Source organism: Lissotriton helveticus, chromosome 2_1, assembly GCF_964261635.1.
Source record: "Lissotriton helveticus chromosome 2_1, aLisHel1.1, whole genome shotgun sequence".
In the NCBI taxonomy this organism is placed as follows: Eukaryota; Metazoa; Chordata; class Amphibia; order Caudata; family Salamandridae; genus Lissotriton; species Lissotriton helveticus.
The window spans coordinates 941,933,726-941,953,326 of record NC_136059.1 but is presented as its reverse complement, the minus strand read 5'-3'; positions in this window follow the sequence as shown (position 1 = coordinate 941,953,326).

The following is a 19,601-nucleotide window of genomic DNA, read 5'->3' as shown; positions in this document are numbered from 1 at the left end:
TTCTTGTTGTAAAATTACTTCAGCAGGTGGTCCTCTCTTCTTTGGATTTGGTGGAGGTGGTGGGTTAGAACCAGCTGAAGCTACTAATGAAGCCATGTCACAATGTAAATAAAGGGTCTTTCTCTCACCAAGATGAAAGTCAGAGTGAGGAAAGAAGGAGGGGTTTTCATCATTTGGGAAAAGCAAAAGTTCTAAACCAATGAAAAGTGTTCATTTTAGATCACATGACCTAGTATTACATCATTAGGAAACCAAAAGTGAAATGAACCAATGAAAAGTGTTATTACCGAGTCACATGACCTGCTGTGTTTACGTTACGCGGTCGGCGCCGCGCCGCGGATCGCTTCCGGTTCGCGTACCGCTGCGCTTCCGGGTACGCTAACGTAGCACGTCATATGACGTATCACGCGAGAACGCGAAACGTCATGCTGACGCGACGCGTCACGATGTTGTTTTCTAACGCGACAGTTGCGCAAACGGAACGTTTACCGGTTCGCGGACCGGGTCGCGGCTCCGAATTGAGCTAACGGGAAGCTAACCGGTTCGCGTACCGGGAGCGAAACAATAAAAATAATTAAAAAAAAATTGTATTAAAAACATGTAAAAAATATTTTTCGATTTAAAGAAGAATACATTGTAAAGGTTTTGATATTTGCTATTAAAAAAACATTGAAATTCACTGAAAAAACCATAGGTTATAGACCATATATAGTTAGGAATTAGCATTTACAAAACCTTGAAAATTCACTGAAAAAACCATAGGTTATAGACCATATATAGTTAGGGATTAGCATTTACAAAACCTTATTTTACTCACACAAAACCATTGAAATTCCATATATAGTTAGTTGTACTAACTATATATCGCGCACCCGCAATCCACTGCTGATCATGTCACATATTACATCATTCATGACATGGTCAGTGACATCACTGATGACATCACTGATGACATCTCAAATGACATCACTGATGACATCACTGATGACATCTCAATGACATGACTGATGACATCACTGATGACATCTCATTTGACATTACTGATGACATCACTGAGGACATCATTCATGTGATAATACGATGAACTTCTTCAGACTCTAAAATAACCTTAGATACACTCAGTGTAAACAGACACTCACAGACTGTCACTCATCCATGGAGTTACTCACACACCTACTCAATCATGCAAAGAATCAATTACACCTCCATTTCCTCAACTATACAGTTATACATACCTTACTTATTCAAACATATACTAACACACATTTACTCTCTTTTACAATCCCTGATACAAGTTCACAATGATCAATACAGCCACTCACACATTCACGGGCTCTTATGCACAGTTATTTATATATGTCAACTCTCACATGTACTGTGTTTTACATATGTTCTTACTTTGACATGTAGCACTCAGATATCCATTCACTCACCAATGCACTCAGTCAACCGCCCATACACCTGTTTCCACATGCACTTTTGAATCCATATATCTAGTGAATCAACTGCTTACACATCTATGCACAGAGTCATACACCTCCCAGCCACCCACACACACACTCAGTCTCCCATACAAATACTTGGGCAACCAATCAATAACCCATATACTTACTCATATAGCTACTGATCAACACATGCAGCAGTTTGCAGAACAACAGACATAATGATGCACAAATTAAGACAGTTTACTCACTAACCCATGCACTCAGTGACACACATTTAATCACTCACTCATACAGTCAGTCACACACCTACTAAATCCTTCATCCAGACACTTATACATCCGCTCATTCTTCAATATGTAAGACATTTGAGATGTCATCAGTGATGTCATTTGAGATGTCATCAGTGATGTCATCAGTCATGTCATTGAGATGTCATCAGTGATGTCATCAGTGATGTCATTTGAGATGTCATCAGTGATGTCATCAGTGATGTCACTGACCATGTCATGAATGATGTAATATGTGACATGATCAGCAGTGGATTGCGGGTGCGCGATATATAGTTAGTACAACTAACTATATATGGAATTTCAATGGTTTTGTGTGAGTAAAATAAGGTTTTGTAAATGCTAATCCCTAACTATATATGGTCTATAACCTATGGTTTTTTCAGTGAATATATATATATATATATATACCCACACACATAGTCAATGTCCCCATTATTAACTTACCTATGATATTCAAATGTTAACACACTCTCACTTCAAATTTCTTCTCAGGGAAAATGATAAGTAACATTCAGTGAGAAAGAACCAGTAATGGCAATTTTCCCCTATATTTGTACTGTGATACTGATGTAGTTACTCTTCATTTTTTCCTGTTCTTTTGCTACCTTTTATTGGTCAGTTTTTTTAACCCTTTATTAGTCTCCTGATAAGAAGCCCAATCTGGTAATGTCTGTGGGTGGATTTGTGACTTCATCGCGGTGCCCAGCACGGCGCCATGTAACTTTGTGATGGGGTCACGAAACCATACAGGAGTCCGTAAAACCATGTAAAATAATACAACGGCCACTTCCAAACTACATTTTTCATCCTAATACAGTAATGAATTGAAAAATTTCCATTTCAGAACATAGACTATCTCTAGATCACTCTGTGGATTCAAAATACTGTGTATTTACAACCCGTCCCCCACCCTAGTTCTCAAAGCAACTTTGATTGAACCACTCTTCTCTACCAGTAAGTCAAAAGTTCACCTTTCTTTCTAACTGCAGTATACTAGCTTCAAGTTTAAGTGTAGTAGGTGCGGTTGACTATTGGAAAATGTAAGCATATGCACAACAGCGTGACTTCTCTTACATTTATCCACACACAGATCTATTTATTTACCTATTAAATCACTACCTATTTTCATCTACCAAATTAATTACACCACCTAATCAAATACGTTCTTTTCTTAAACCAGGTTCACTCCTCATTTTAACTGCCTTTCATTCTACCAACAGTCCCATTCAGCTGCAGTCTACTCCTGTGTGTTACTGCTCCTTCCTTCAAAATGGTTAGAGTGTGGATTGTGGTTCACAGCTATGATTTGTGGCTACTAGAAAGAGTAGCATTGACGGGGACTTTAGTTCTCCTAATGTGTACATTACTTGGATTTGCCAGAGGCAGATAAAGTGGCACCAATTGGTACTTTTGGTTGAGACCATTGCAGATTGCCAACATCCAGAACTCCTAATTATGCACTGAGGTGGAAATGACCTGGGTGCTCTTACTGGGGTAGGATTGGATATCGCAATGATTGAGACCTTTGGCCAATTATTGGCACTTTTCCCTCGCACTGCCTTAGTGTTCTCCAACATTAACCAAATGCAGAAATGGAACTGGTCAGACAAATTCTGTCCACAAATAGACAAAGCCAGGAAACATGCTAATACAATTGTTTTTGCTTTCCTTAGTCTCCATCTACAACAACAACTTGCGCTTTGACATGGAGCATATATATAGAAGGGATGGAGTATATTTTTCTGAGAAAGGCAACATGATATTCTGTAACTACTTGAAAGACTGCATCCTGTTTTATGAGTAGTTATCATCTACACACAATAAAGCCAAAGGCTCTTCTAAGAGCCACCCTATTTCCAAACACTAAATAATTTTCTTTTGAATCATAAAAAAAAGCAGAAATTCAAAGCATTTAATATTTACAACTCTCGGTTTGACTCTATAGTTATGTGAGTGTCTAAATGTGTGTATAGGTGAGAGCATAAGTCTGTCAGTGGGTCTGTGTGTGCATATGTGACTTTCTAAGTAGATATGTGAGTGGGTACATTAGTCTCTGAGAGGGTTTGGGAGTGGGTGCATGAGTTTCTGAGTGTGCCTGTGAGTAGGTATATGAGTCTCTCAGTGGGGCTGGGCCTGGGTGTGTGAGTGTCTGAGTGTGCCTGTGAGTGGGTGTGTAAGTGTCTGACTGGGTATATGAGTGGGTGCATGAGTCTTTTTGTTGGTTCTGTGAGTTGGTGCATAACAGTCTGAATGGGTATGTGAATGAGTGCACATGTCGCTGAGTGGGTATGTCAGTGGATGCATGAGTGTCTGGCTGGTTCTGTGAGTGGGTTCATAAGAGTCTGAGAGAGTATGTGAGTCGGCGCATGATTCTCTGAGTGAGCCTGTGAGTTGGTGCATGAGTGTCTGAGTGGGTATGTGACTGGGTGTATTAGTGGGTATGTGACTGGGTGTATGAATGTCTGAGTGGCTATGTCAGTGGGTGCATGACTGTCACTGGATCCATGAATGGGTGCTTAAGTGTCTGAGTGGGTCTGTGAGTGGGTGAATGAGTCTCTGAGTTGGGCTGTGACTGGGTGCATGAGTCTCTGAGTGGGGCTATGTTAGCGTCGCCTCTGTGGCGCGCGTTCTAGGGCCCGCCCCCACTGTAGTACGATGTGGGAAACTACATTTTCCTGTTGCTAAATGGTGGCTGCGGTGTCCTGTAAATGTACATTAAACATTGCAATATGTTTTCTTTGTATTTCCCTTTCATTGTTAATTTTCCTTTATATTGTCTCCTTTTTCCCTGCTGGATGTAACTATAGGGGACTACATATCCCAGAATCCCCACGCAGCAGTCACTTTGGGTGTGGTTGTCTATGGGTATGATCTGCCTATGAAAGGAGCCACACCCATTGGGCGTGGCTCACTATTCTGGATCCTGTGTGGAAGCAGCCTCTCTCTCTTCTGCTGACTTGTGAGTTAATTCCAATTTACTTTGAGCCTGCAGGTAAGCCTCTGTTGTTTGAAGGCAAAAGAGTAACTTAATTTCCTTGTTGGGATTCGGTGCGCTTTGGAGCTCATTCGCTGTATTCATTGTTCATTTTGCAAACTACATTTTGGCAAGAATACAACTGTGCGCTCTGGAGTTTATTTTGACTATTGTATGATTACACTCACACTGTTGATTGCGCGTTTTGGAATTCATTAAAACATTGTGTTGTCAAGCATTAGGTACAGCATTACGATTTAGAGCTCTGGCTCATTTTTGCATATTGAGTTGGTGAACATAGGGACTAGTGCTCTGGGTTCATTTGGCATAGTGTATGTGGAACTTTTGGATTAGCCCTTTGATACTTTTTGTATGTTGATGTTTCAAGCGCTTTGGCAAGCTTGCACAGGGGCTCATTTGTGTACTGTGTCATAATTATGAGTATATGCTTTGTATATTATTGAACTTTACTATTAGGAAGGTGTGATTGTAACACATTCCTTGGAAGTGTATTTTCTGTATAACTTGTATCACAGGCTCGTGATAAAGTAGAGACTCTTTAGCAATAAGACTCCGACTAGCAGAGTCTGGTACCTGAGAATTGTTTATACTGATTGTTATTGTTTGTATGTGTATCTGTTTGTTTTACAGGTCTCCCTCCCAACTGTTCTCTTCCTCAAACCCTTCCCCCCACTTGGTCACTCTAACTTTCAGTGCTGTAATAGCATCCTGAATTGGAGGTACCGAGAGGTGGGCCCATAGAGCAACGTACAGACTCTGAGGAAGTGGCGCTCTAACATGATATGACTGAGTACATAAATGTTTGAGTGGATATGTGAGCAGGTGCATGAGACTCCGAGCGGGTATGACAGTGGGTACATGAATCTTTGACTGGGTCTGTGAGATGGTGTATGAGTGTCTCAGTGAATGTGTCAGTGGATACATAAGCATATATGTGGGTCTGTGAGTGTGTGTGTAAGTCTCTCAGTAGGTCTGTGAGTGGGTGCATGAGTCTGAGTGGGAATGAGAGTGGGCTCATGAGTGTCTGAGGGGGTATGCGACTGGCTGTATTAGTGTCTGCATGAGTATGTGAGTGGTTATATTAGTGTCTAAGTGGCTATGTCAATGGGTACATAAGTCAGTCACTGTATCTATGAGTAGGTGCATATGTGTCTGAGTGGGTCTGTGAGTGGGTGTATGAGTCTGATTAGGTGCATGAGTCTAGGACTAGGTGCATGATTTTCTGAGTGGGTCTGTGACTGGGTGCATGAGTGTGTGAGTGGGTATGTGAGTGGGCATATGAGTCTCTGTGTGAATCTGTGAGTGGGAGCATGAGTGTTTGAGTGGGTATGTGGCTGGGTCTGTTAGTGTCTGAGTGGGAATGTGGGTGGGTGTATGAATGTCTGACTGGCTATGTCAGTGGGTGCATGAGTCTGTCACTGGATCTATGAACGGGTGTATAAGTGTCTGAATGGATCTGTGAAGGGGTGTAGGAGTCTCTGAGTAGGTCTGTTACTGGATGAGTGAATCTGAGTGGGTATATGGCTAGGTGAATGAATGTCTGAGTGGGTATGTGAGCAGGTACAAGAGTCTCTGAGTGGGTATATGAGTGTTTGCATGAGTGTCTGGGTATGTGAGTGGGCAAATGAGTCTCTGAATGAGTCTGTGAGTAGGTGCATGAATGTTTGAGTCGGTCTGTGAGTGTGTTCATAAGACTGAGTGAGTTTGTGCGTGGGTACATGAGTCTCAGAGTGGGTCCATGAGTGGGTGCATGAGTCTCTGAGTGGGTATGTGAGTGGGTGCATGAGTCTTTGAATGGGTCCGTGAGTGGGTGCATGAGTCTCTGATTAGGTCTGTGAGTGGGTGCGTAAATGTATGAATGGGTATGTGAGTAAATATATGACTCTGAGTGGCTATGTTAATGGGTGCATCAGTGTCTGAGTGGGTCAGTGATGGTGCATTGGTGTCTGAGTGAGTCTGGGAGTGGGTATGAGTGTTAGAGTGGGTATGACAATGGCTGCATGAGTCTATAAATGAATCTGTGAGTGTGTGAATGAGTCTCTGAGTGTTTACATGAGTTTCTGAGTGGGAATGTGAATTGGTGCATGAGTGTCTAATTGGGTGTGTGAGTGGGTACATGAGTCTCTGAATAGGGCTATGAGTGGGTGCATGTGTGAGTGGGTCTGTGAGTGGGTACATACATCTCTGAGTGAGTATGTGCGGTGTACATGCATCTCTGAGTGGTACTGTGAGTGGGTGCATGAGTCTAAGTAGGTATGTGACTCAGTGCTTGAGTCTCTGAATGGGTCTGTGAGTGGGTGCATGAATCTGAGGGAATCTGTGAGTGGGTGCATTAATGTCTGAATGGGTATGTGAGAGAGTGCATGACTCTCTGAGTACCTATTTCAGTGGATGTATCAGTGTCTGAGTGGGTCTGTGAGTGGGTACATGAGTGTCTGAGAGCCTGGGAGTGGGTATATGAGTGTCTGAGTGTATATGTCAGTGGGCACATGAGTGTCCAACGGGGTATGTAAGTGGGTGCATGAGTGTCAGAATGAATCTGTGAGTGGGTGCCTGAGTCTCTGAGTGGGTCTGTGAGTGTCTGTGTAAGTGTCTGAATGGGTATGTGAGTGGGTGCATGAGTCTGAGTCGATATGTCAGTAGGCGCATGAGTGTCTGACTGGCCATGTGTGAAGTAGTGTGGCTCACTGGTTAGAGGCGGCAGACCCGAGAGCAGAGGACGGCCCGGGACCAGGGTTCGATTCCCGGCGCGGCAGGTTTCTGGACCAGGGTCAGCGGACTCGATAATTCTCTCGCCTCGGTGCCCACTCTGATCAGCGTTCACACTCGGCAACTCTGGGCATTAGCTTGCCTCATCTTCACTAACGGCCCCACCAGACCGCCGGGGATGCCTGGTCTCACCCTGGAGATACCCATTAAGGGACCATCTCTCAGGGAAGCCAGGAAGGGTTTCGCAGCGGTCGAAGCGCCTTGGGACCCTACGGGTAAGTAGTGCGCTATATAAAATGCCTATACATACATACATACATGTGAGTGGATGCATGAGTCTCTGAATAAGTCTGAGTGAGTGCATGAGTTTCTGAGTGTGTATGTGAGTGGGTAGATGATTCTCTGAGTGAGTTTGTGTGTGGTTGCATGAGTCTCTGAGTGGGTCTGTGACTGGGTGTGTGAGTCTCTCTGTAGGTATGTAAGTGGGTGCATGAGTCTCTGAATTGGTCTGTGAGTAGGGACATAAATGTCAGACTGGATATGTGAGTGAGGGCATGAATCTCTGAGTGGGTATGTCAGTGGATGCATCAGTGTCTGAGCGAGTCTGTGAGTGGGTGCATGCATGTCTGAGGAGTAGTGCATGAGTCTATGAGTAGGTATGTGAGTGGGCACATGCGTCTCCGAGTGAGTCTGTGGGGGGTGTCTGAGTGTTTGAGAGGGTATGTCAGTGGGTACACGAGTCTGTCACTGCATCTATCAGTGGGTGCATTTGTCTTTGAGTGGGTCTGTGAGTAGCTGCATGAGTGAGTGCATGTATTAATGTGTGTGTGAGTGAGTGTGTGAATGATTCTTTTGTTTTGTTTTTGTCATCAAGGTTCCTGACTCCACCACAGCACTTCACGAGGGAGCCACGCTGAGCATTGCAATGAGTTTGTGACTCCAAGCATGTGGAAAAAAATGGTTTAGGGCATTTTCATACTCATAACAGCTCTCTCAGAGACCTCTACACTACACTCATGGGGTCAGGGTACCCTACCCTGACCCCTTCTATACTTTCTAGACTTTATTTCCATTCCCCAGGACTGTGTCATGCTTTATAAAATGGCAACCGCTACTTTCTACACAGGTTGTTTCCAGCCAGTCACTGCACTTCTCCTGGCATGTGGATTCGCAAACCTCTCCGTAGGCGCGGCAAAGGGTCCACGCCTTTAGATATCTAAATGTGGATTTCCTTTAATATATCCAAAACTGCTGAACGGATTTACACCAATTCACATAAATAGGTAATACATATACTTTATTTTGGCTGTGTGCCATAACAATGAAACAAAATAAAATGACATAGCATGACTTGAAACCCATAAAATATTAAAAGCAAGTGGATACAGTATACATGTGACAAGATAAAACTGGTTATGAATAATAAAAAACAATAGTTATAATAAATACCCAATTTAGAGGCACATCTTTTGCCTAATCCTCCATATTGCAATTCAAAATTGCGATACAGCCAAAAACAGACTTTTCTTAATCTCAGTTTTAAAAATGTGAATTGCAGTTTGATAATCTCAAACACCCAAAAGCTTTCAAACAGGGATAGTCCACTTTATCCTGCTTTTAGCATAAGCTGGGCACAAAAACAAAATATGCACTTCTGACTCCCTATTGAGGCTATTGGTAGGGTGCTGTATCTAAAATGCATATACAACTTTCGGGACAAAGTAGTCGGTCAGGGTGCCATATGAGGAAAATGCTAGCAGTTGATGTATTTTGTGTTGCAGGCTCCTCCTCTTCAACAGAATTTTACTAACTGTCAGAGCGGCCTCCGGTTCTGTTCACAAATACACACACCCTACCTTGGTCAAAGTATCTTTTATGTATTTTATCGTGCATCCTCCATTATACCAAGACTGTGGCAGGCACTTCCCATGGGACTTTTTGGATCTAACAAAAAAGATGTCCTTTAACTTAGTAAATTATTATGGATTGTACAAATAATATCCCTCTCCATCGCCTTACCCAAGCCTCTCTCTACTTTTGTGAGATACCTTATACCATCGGCTACCAAGGAATACATTTCCCCCAACCGCTCCTCCAAGTCCATCATATCAGCCCATTTTACTCTGCGCATGTTACTTGTCACATGCCGCTTATAGTCAAGGTGGCCTTCAATACCAGAAATCTTGCCAAATACAGGGAACTCAGCACCAAGGACTAATGTGTAGTGGTCATCATCATATTGCTGCACAACCCAAAAAATCAATCACCTGTGGCCAGGGCCTTGAGCCCACTAGTATATAGTCAATGAGACTTGTCTCTGGAGCACGATTAAGTGTGTATGTCCCTTCAGTATCAGACCTTCATCTCCCATTCACAGACACTATATTCAAAGTAAAAACATGAATTTATACTGTCAAAGAGGACCACTTCTTTATTAGACCCATAGCTTACCCAGGGATACCCCAAACGTTATCTTCTTCAGAAGTAAATGTTACAAAACTATCATCTAGGGGCTCAAATGACAGGTTAGGTTGCCACCCACAAAATGCTTCCCACGACTGTAGTCATATGGGCAGCTAACAGTTCAATTATAGAGGACTCATGTGAAGCTCCACCTGGCCTCGTATATACATTATAAAATAGACCGTTTGGGACATGGTAGTCACCGAAAGACAAGGATGTCTGGGGGTGGTACCGGAACTTCTTTATTAAAATTGGCATGACCTGGTAAAAATAATGGTCTTACAGACCAGGTTTCCTGGAAGAGACAGACGGAGTGTAAATCTATCAATTTGTCCCACGCTGGGATGCTCAATTTAGAGTCTAACCCTGCTATATGCCAGGGTAGAATTTTAGCTAATATAGGAAAGGATTTTAACCCAGATTCCTTTCGGGTTATTTAAGCCCAAGTGATCACCATTACTAACTAGGGGAGCAGACTGGACCATGGGAGCAGACAACCTCCCTGACACATAGTCTAGATTCACTAGGGGACTACCATTGCCAAGTTCCATTGACCTACATATCCCTGCAGCAAATATCTCCCTCTGGACAGTATCTCCCCAGATACCAGGGCCTAGGGCCAGAGTGGTCCTAATGCACCTTCCCTTCCTTTACCCCCATTCGGTCGACAGTAGGTAATACATTTAAATATGCATATATATCAAAATGCCTCCCCAGTCTCCAATATGAGAAAGAAAGCTGGCACTCGAAGTCAGGTAGATTACATCTGTTTATTCAATTATATCACCTTGGGCACTGGGACACGTTTCAGCAGTATCACTGCCTCTCTTAATCTAAAGTATATATTTATATTCACTGAAAAAAACAAAGGTTACAGGGACGTTTTTACTGGTACAAAACCAGAGAAATTCAGCAGTTATAGTTAGCTGAACTAACTATGACGCATGACCGCACAATGCACTGCTTATGACCTCACATATTACATCATCCATGACATGGCCAGTGACATCACTCATGACATCTCAAATGACATCACTGATGACATCATCTATATAATCTATGACTCAGCCACTCACACCCCCATATAACCTTTCATACACCCACTCCAAACACCATTCTCAAACCAATTCACACACCCATACCAGTGCCAGGAGCCGGCTTTGGTTTTACACACAGGGAGCTGCTGACATGCAGCTCCCTGTGTGTAAGAGCAAAGTGCTCTCCTTTGAGCAAGTGAGAGCATAATGATCTTGCTTGCTCAAAGTGCAGCACTGTTTGCTATGGCGAGGTGGAAGCAGTGCTCCCGCCATGCTATAGCAAACTGCAATGTCCCGGGGATGGGCACCCGGGACATTGCTGGAGCCGGCCTTGGGGTTGGGGGTCCCCAGGGCCATCTAGTGCTCCAGGAGGGGGGCTGCAGGGCCAGAGTTCTGCAACGGACCCCCTTCATTGTTCTTTTTGTTCCCCGGGGAGGTGGCGGTCCCCGGGGCTGTGCGGGGATCTGGCGGCCCTCATGCTGACTGTAAACTGCCCCAGGCAGTTGACAGTCCCCCACATTATTGGTCATTAAAGCCTCGGGAGATGTCAATCCCCAGGGCTGCGGGTGAGGCCCTAGGGATTCCCGCATTATTTTTTGTCATCGCTGCCCTGGGAACATGGTGGTCCCCAGGGAAGCGGGGGAGCTGCGAGGCTCCCCCGCATATAATTATATGACTGCTCCGGGAGGCGGTGGTCCCCGGGGCTTTGAACAGCCCCCCTCCTATATTTTAATAATGTTCCCAGGACCTGGCCCACCCTGGGGGTGAAATTAATTGAAGCGGAGGAGCGCTCTCTTCTTTAAAAATCATGTTTTTGGGCAGGATTCGCAAACCAATGCAACTCTTGCTGAAAAGTAAAAAAAAAATGCTTTTTTGACCCTGGGGGGTCCCTCTGGGACCACTGCTCCTTGAGGCCTAGGGGTTCAGGGGTCTCTGCCCTGCCCCCTTTTCTTTTTTTAAATCTTTTTTCTTGTGACTGGGTTCAACCGAGTCACAAGAGGGCCGCCAACACTTCCTGGTTTGAAGTGTTGGCAGCCAATCAGATCTCAGGCAGGAGAACGGGAGGGTTGCCGATCCATTGCAGCTTCAGTTGTATAGCTGAGAATTTTTTTAATTTCTCAGCAACTACTGAACAGATTTACACCATTTAACAAAATGAGTGCTTTCTGGACCACAAGCTACCTTTTTGCCAAATTTGGTGTAATTCCGTTAAGCAGTTCAGGCTGCAGCAGTGTCTAAGGTTTCAGTAGAAATTAACATGGAGAAAAAGTGTTTTGGGGATCCCCTTTTTCTCTGCCCCTGCTTGACAGATCACCCTGAAACATTTAAGACAGCAGCTGAAGGGAATGTCATTTGAGATGTTATCAGTGATCTCATAAGTGATGTCACTGACCATGTCATGAGTGGTGTAATATGTGACGTCATCAGCAGTGCATTGCGGGCGTGCTAGTTATAGTTAAATGAACTAACTATAACGGGGGAATTTCAATGGTTTTGTATGAGTGAAATGTCCAGCTAACTATAACGCCCCTAAAAACCTATGGTTTGTTCAGTGAATTTCCAAGGTTTTTTAAAAGCTTATTCCTAACTATAACGTGCCTGAAACCTATAGTTTTTTCAGTGAATTTCAATGGTTTTTTAAATGGTAATTTGTAACTATGCCTACAGAGATAGGACATCTGAAGAAAGAAGAAAAAACGCACAGAAAGAAAAAATGAAATGCAGAAAGAAACAACAGAAGTCATCAAAGACAAAGAAAAGTGCAGGAAGAAGGTACACATGCAGAAATAACAAACAGAAGAGCAGAAAGAAGCCTTGTTGCAAAATCATCCTGTACCCTCAACTTTTTCAGACGGATACTGGTGGTAACTGAGGCTGACTAACCAGTCCTAGAGCCAGTGCTATGTTAAAAGACACTTATAATACAGTGAAAGCACTTACATACACTAGGGAACACTATGCTTTGGGGTCCCCCTGTGATTAGCATGACCTCCTCTGTAAGTCCCCAGTATATAATAGGGCAGGGGGATTAAAACTACCTCTTAACACGCGCCATAGGGCGTGTTTGCAGATGTCACCTCCGGCCCCGTCCCCTCCCTTCACCACTGTGCAAACACGCTCTGTGGCCTTATTAAGTTGGCAGATTAAGCCCCCTTGAATCCATAGGGTTCCTAGGGTCCAACTGGCCCACTAGATACCTCCAGTAAGCGCCACAGAGCTGCGTTTCAGAGAGGTGTAAAAAGGGGCACGGCCTAGTCCACCTTACTGGAAGCACCTCAGCATCCTGAAGGGGCCCTCAGGATTGAAGGGGAATTATTTCCCCAACTTAAAATGCGCCACAGGGCGTGTTTGCACATGTCACCTCAGGCCCTGTCCCCTCCCTTCCCCCACTGTGTAAACATGCACTGTGGCCGTTTTAAGTTGGGAGATTAAGTCCCCTTGAATCCTGAAGGACCCTTGGGTCCAAATAGCCCACTAGGTACCTCCAGTAAGTGCCACAAAGCTGCGTTGCAAAGAGATGCAAAAAGGGGTACAGCCTAGACCACCTCTCTGCAATGCAGCGCAGTGGCGCTTACTGGAAGCACCTGGTGGGCTAATTGGCCTCCAGGGTCCCTCAGGATTGAAGGGGAATTATTTTCCCAACTTAAAACGCGCCACAGGGCGTGTTTGCACACATCACCTCAGCCCGTCCCCTCCCTTCATCACTGTGTAAACGCGCCCTGTGGCCGTTATAATTTGGGAGATTAAGTACCCTTGAATCCTGAGGGTCCCTAGGGGCAAATAAGCCCACTAGGTACATCCAGTAAGCACCATTGTAGAGAAGTATAAAAAGGGGCATGGGCTGCACCACCTCTCTGCAACGCAGCGCAATGGCGCTTACTGGAAGCACCTGGTGGGCTAGTTGACCCCAGGGGCCCTCAGGATTGAAGGGGAATTATTTCCCCAACTTAAAACGCGCCACAGGGCGTGTTCGCACATGTCACCTCAGGCCCTGTCCCTTCCCATCATCAGTGTGTAAACGCGCCCTGTGGCTGTTTTAATTTGAGAGATTAAGTCCCCTTGAATCCTAAGGGCCCCTAGGATCAAACTAGCCCACTAGGTACCTCCAGTAAGCACCACAAAGCTGCGTTGCAGAGAGATGTAAAAAGGGGTACGGCCTAGACCACCTCTCTGCAATGCAGCACACTGGCGCTTACTGGAAGCACCTGGTGGGCTAGTTGGCCTCCAGGGTCCCTCAGGATTGAAGGGGAATTATTTCCCCAACTTAAAACGCGCCACAGGGCGTGTTTGCACACATCACCTCAGGCCCGTCCCCTCCCTTCATCAGTGTGTAAACGCGCCCTGTGGCTGTTTTAATTTGGGAGATTAAGTCCCCTTGAATCCTGAGTGTCCCTAGGGGCAAATTAGCCCACTAGGTACGTCCAGTAAGCGCCATTGTAGAGAGGTATAAAAAGGGGCAGGGCCTGCACCACCTCTCTGCAACTCAGAGCAGTGGCGCTTACTGGAAGCACCTGGTGGGCTAATTGGCCCCCAGGGTCCCTCTGTATTGAAGGAGAATTATTTCCCCAACTTAAAATGCGCCACAGGGCGTGTTTGCACACGTCACCTCAGGCCCCATCCCCTCCCTTCACCACTGTGTAAATGTGCCCTGTGGCCGTTCTAAGTTGAGAGATTAAGTCCCCTTGAATCCTAAGGGCCCCTAGGATCAAACTAGCCCACTAGGTACCTCCAGTAAACGCCACAGAGCTGCGTTGCAGAGAGGTGTTAAAAAGGGGCGTGGCCTCTGAACACCTATCTGCAACGCAGCTCCCTGGCGCATACTGGAGATAACTGTTGGGCTAGTTGGCCCTCAGGGACCCTCAGTATTGAAAGAGAATTAAAACTGCCACCCCCCAGGGACTGCTCCTATGTTGATGAGTGAGTAGGAGTGTCAGTGGCTCTCCAGGCGAGTGACTGGGTGTGTAAGTGTTCGTATAGGTGAGTGAGTGGCTGTTTGAATGAGTATTTGGTTAAGTGAGTTTGTATGTGAGTGGTTGTATTGAAGAGTAAGTGTCTGTGTGAAAGACTGTATGGGTGAGTGAGCAGATATGGGAGTGCTTGTATGGATGTTGGAATGGGTATATGCATGGCTGTGTGAGTGTGTGAGTGCTTGTATGGGTGACTGAGTGGCTGTGTTGAGAGGCTGTATGGGTGAATAAGTCTGTGAGTAGCTGTGTGCGTGAGTATGACTGTGTGAGTAGCTGTGTGGGTGAGTGGCTGGTTATATGAGTGGCTAAATGGGTGAGTGAATGGTTGTGTGACTGTCTATATGAGTGGTTGGGTGTGTGAGTGGCACTATGGAGGAGTGAGTGGTTTTGTGAGTACTTATATGGTTCATTGAATGAGTATGTAAATGGTTGTGTGGGTTTGTGAGCGGGCTTACAAGAGGTTGTATTGGGCTGTGAGTAGGTGGGTGAGTGATTCTGTGGATCATATAATCAGTAATGCCATTTGATACGTCATGAGTGATGTCACAGACCATGTCATGAGTGATGTATTATGTGAGGCCATAAGCAGTGCATTGTGGGGGTCTAAATTATAGTTAGCTCAGGTAACTATAACTGCTGAATTGCAATGATTTTGTAAGAGTGAAATCTGAGCCTAACTATAATATCCCTGTAACCTTTGGTTTTTCCAGTGAATTTCTAAGGTATTTTTAATCTTGTTTCCTAAATATAACGTCCCTGTAACCTATGTTTATCTCAGTGAATGTCTACTTTAAAAAAACTATTTCCTAGCTATAAATTTGTGCATATGAAACTATGCACTGCTCTAAAAATGATGCAGTAGAATGACTTAAGTATATTGGAGTGAAATGTCCAGAAGAACACAGCAGTCATGCAAGTTCCGAGAAGACTTGGACAAATTTTAGCACTTGACTCCAATTCCAAATGAAGCTGAAAAGGGAGAATATTTGGATAGCCTTTATATGCACTAAACCTGTAATAAACATAGAGAAAGTTGCAGAGCAGAGAAAAGTGTGAGTTGAGCACAATGTAAAGCCAATTGCATTAGAAGTGTGTCTCATGCATAAACAAAACAATTGACTACATTATTTCTAAGTAGTTTTGCAGATTTAACAATGCATAAAAAATAATGTATCTAGTCTCTGATAAGCTAAAATTCACCACCAAATTTAAAGACCTTCATATAATGAAACATTTAATTCATATGTCTGCCTTTCGAATTCTCACTGCCTACCTTGAATCCCCATTTCTCCCAGTGATCGTTGTGTATCCTTTCTATTTCCTCTCTGGTTAGTTTCATTTTCAGTTGTAGGTGCGGTTTTTAGGTCGAGCGTAGCGAAGGACCTTTTGTCGGCGTGTTTGGGGGAATGTGAGACAGCGTTCAGGCACGAGCCTCGCTGTCTCAGATTCCTTCTCGAGGGCGCGCACGGCGCCGTGCAGATCCCCTGCCTCAGATTCACAGCCTCCCTCACGCATGCGCACACAGACACACACTGCATTATATATATACACACACACACACACACTCGCGCACACACACATGCACGCAGCCACCCCCCACTCACCTGGCTCTTTTGTCGTTACTCCCCATATCTCCGCCGCATCGCCTGGCCTGGGTTGCATAATTCAAACGGCACCCAACATCCATGCGCGGAAACCGAGTGGAAGCGGACGCCGCGTCCCCAGCGCACCCCTAGCCTGTAGCAGCCGCCTCTGCTGACCCGGAAACGCTCCAGCCGCCTCCCCGCCTCCGGTACCCGGATGTATTACATTCTGCTCCTTGTCTCAGTGGCAGACATGGCGGACGCAGTGGAAGCACATCCCGGGGACGCAGACAAGCTCAGCCATAAGTAAGCGGCAGAGTATCTCGCGCCTCACAGTAGGAGACCGCTGTGCGCCGCGGCTTTTTATAGATAAGTGTTTGGTAAAGAACAGACTTGTATTCTTTTTTATCTATTTGTATTTGTTTTCCGAACGCTGGCCTCGTATAATTAGTTTCTTTATGTTAAACACTGCCATGTTATGCTCCTGGTTCAATTGTGGACTTGGGTTGTTGTCCTATTAAAATCGTGCTTGATACCTTGTATTTAAGACCTTTTCAACACCTCACATTTACCGCATTCGGTACATGCATCCTAGGGCCAGTGGAGACTTCTATGGTTTGCATTGGTATTGTAAAATTTACAGTAAAGTCTGCAATTTGCTGATGTCCAACTACGGACAAAGGCATTTTGCTGCAAGTGCATTTTGGTCAAAGTGAGAAAAAATAATTCTTTAATAGACGGCTGTAACTGAGGCACACAAAGAAATTGGTTGACCATATTAGGATCTGAAATGTTTTGTTTACAATAAATCCATGGAAGATAGAATGGCACCACCAGCACCACAGTCGATTTGGTAGCTATGACGAAGATGTGGTTCTTGATTGATTTACATTTGAGAAAATTATGGAACTTGCACTGTTAGAGATGAGTGCCATCTAAACCAGTAATTGATTGTATTACTCTGTAGATGCATTACAAGTAGCAATATTACACAGGCAAATGATCTGAGTGTAGGTGTAAATGATATAGTAGTGGTGCAAGGGGAATATTTATGATCTCTAACAGTATTACCAAAAAGAAGAAAAATAATCTTAACTACAATCCCCGAGATTCTTGTTGCTACAGGGCCATAGTCCCTGAGGCGGGCACTGCGCTCCATTTATTTACTTATTTTAACTTTTATTCGGAGAGCGGTGCCCGCTTCAGGGACACCGCTCTACGAATCAAAGTTAAAATGCGTAAACTTCCAGGGCTTGGGAGGGCGGGGTGATACTGCGGGCGCATTACAGCGAGGGGAGGGGCTCACGCGAGCACCCGGGCCCTCTACAGTGCATTGGGAGTCTTTGGAGAGTTGTGATCCACTGGCCTAGTGCTGCGCGTTTCCCCACCTTGCTCCCGGTCAAGCACAGAGGCACTGACCCGTTACCACCCAATCCCTCTGACTTTGCCACCCTGAGACACTCACCCCTATATTGTTACCACCTAGAGGCACGGACTCCTTCACTGTTACCAACCAGAGGCACTGTCCCTGATACCGTTTCCTACCCGAAGGTACTGTAACTGACTGATCCCATTACAATTAACACCCAGAAGCTCAGACCCCTTTACCACCCAGAGGCAGTGCCCCCTTTTAACCGTTACCACCTAAAGGCATTGACCCCTTTACCATTTCTAGCCAAAGGCACTGGCCCACCCTTTACCGTTTCTACCCTAAGGAACTGTAACTGATCTCTTTACAATTAACACTCAAGAGTTAATGAACCCTTTTAACCGTTACCACCCAGAGGCACTGACCCTCTACCATTACCACCAACACCTCTACCGTTATCACCCAATCCCTCTGACGTTCCGACCCTGAGGCACTGACCCCTATACTGTTACCATCCAGAGGCACTGACCCCTTTACCACCCAGAGGTACTGACCCCAAACATGGCTTGATTTCTGTGCCAACTAAAACACTTTAATCGGATGTATGACGTTACAACGCATACTTTTACTCCGCATACCATTACAACGCGGTATTTACAACGAATACCGTTACAACGCATAGCGCTTTGGGGTGCTGGATAGTGGTAAGTATAATTTACTATTCTAACTCCAGTCCCCGTGGACCCTAGGGAAGGTGTTGGATAGTAAATTAAACTTACCTCTTATCCTAGAGCGCCCCCCAGCGCAATGCGTTGTAATGTCATGCGTTGTAATGCCCGCGTTGTAATGGTAGTGCGGAGTAAAAGTTGCGTCGTAACGGGTGTATACCCTTTAATCACTTGAATCCGGAGTGGCTCATTAATTTCACTGGACCAGAGAAAATTTCTTTTTATGTCTGACTATCTCTCCTAGCACCATGCATATGACTTTCACTCATCATTTACTTTTCCATAGCTATTATTTCAAGTGGTATTAATAGAGCACAGCTTGTCATTGACCTTATCCAGGCGGTTGCTGCAGATCTCGTTCGAATGGTGGAATAGGTCCTACTTGTTTGATTCCTCATCCTCATGTTTTACTTGATCTAACCCACACTGTTCCTCCAGTTTGAGAGACACAAGTGGGGTGTGTGACTGCCTGGAGCCCAGATCTATTGCACTTCCAAAAGCACTGATTATTCATGCAATCAAGTGTGTCATAATTCCACGCTGCATCCAGAAGACTTTGCCTTTCATGTGGCTGACTCTGCCCCAGCCTTGATGAGTGACTGAAGCTGCTTACATAATAAACAAGCATTTGCAATGCAATAGGTCTCGCATTTACGTGAGTTTAAGCTATTGGCATTGTAAATAACAATGCGTTTTATTTATGTTTAAAAAACCAAAACATAAATAAAAGCCATTTTAATTTACGATACCAATAGCTCAAACTCATGTAAATGCGAGACCTGTTGCATTGTAAATGCTTGTTTACACAAGGTGTCTCTATCCATGGAGACATAAAGTTGGGAGATCATTTTTTGTAACTCTACGTCTTTCTGATCTTGTGCACTAACAATGCGTATTTGGCAAAAAGAGCTGCATCAAATTTGATGATACAGAGAACGATCCCAGCTACAGTATCAATACTGCATATCAGTTTCATACCCTGGTGTACGGCAAGGGAGGCAAGATGTTTCTCAG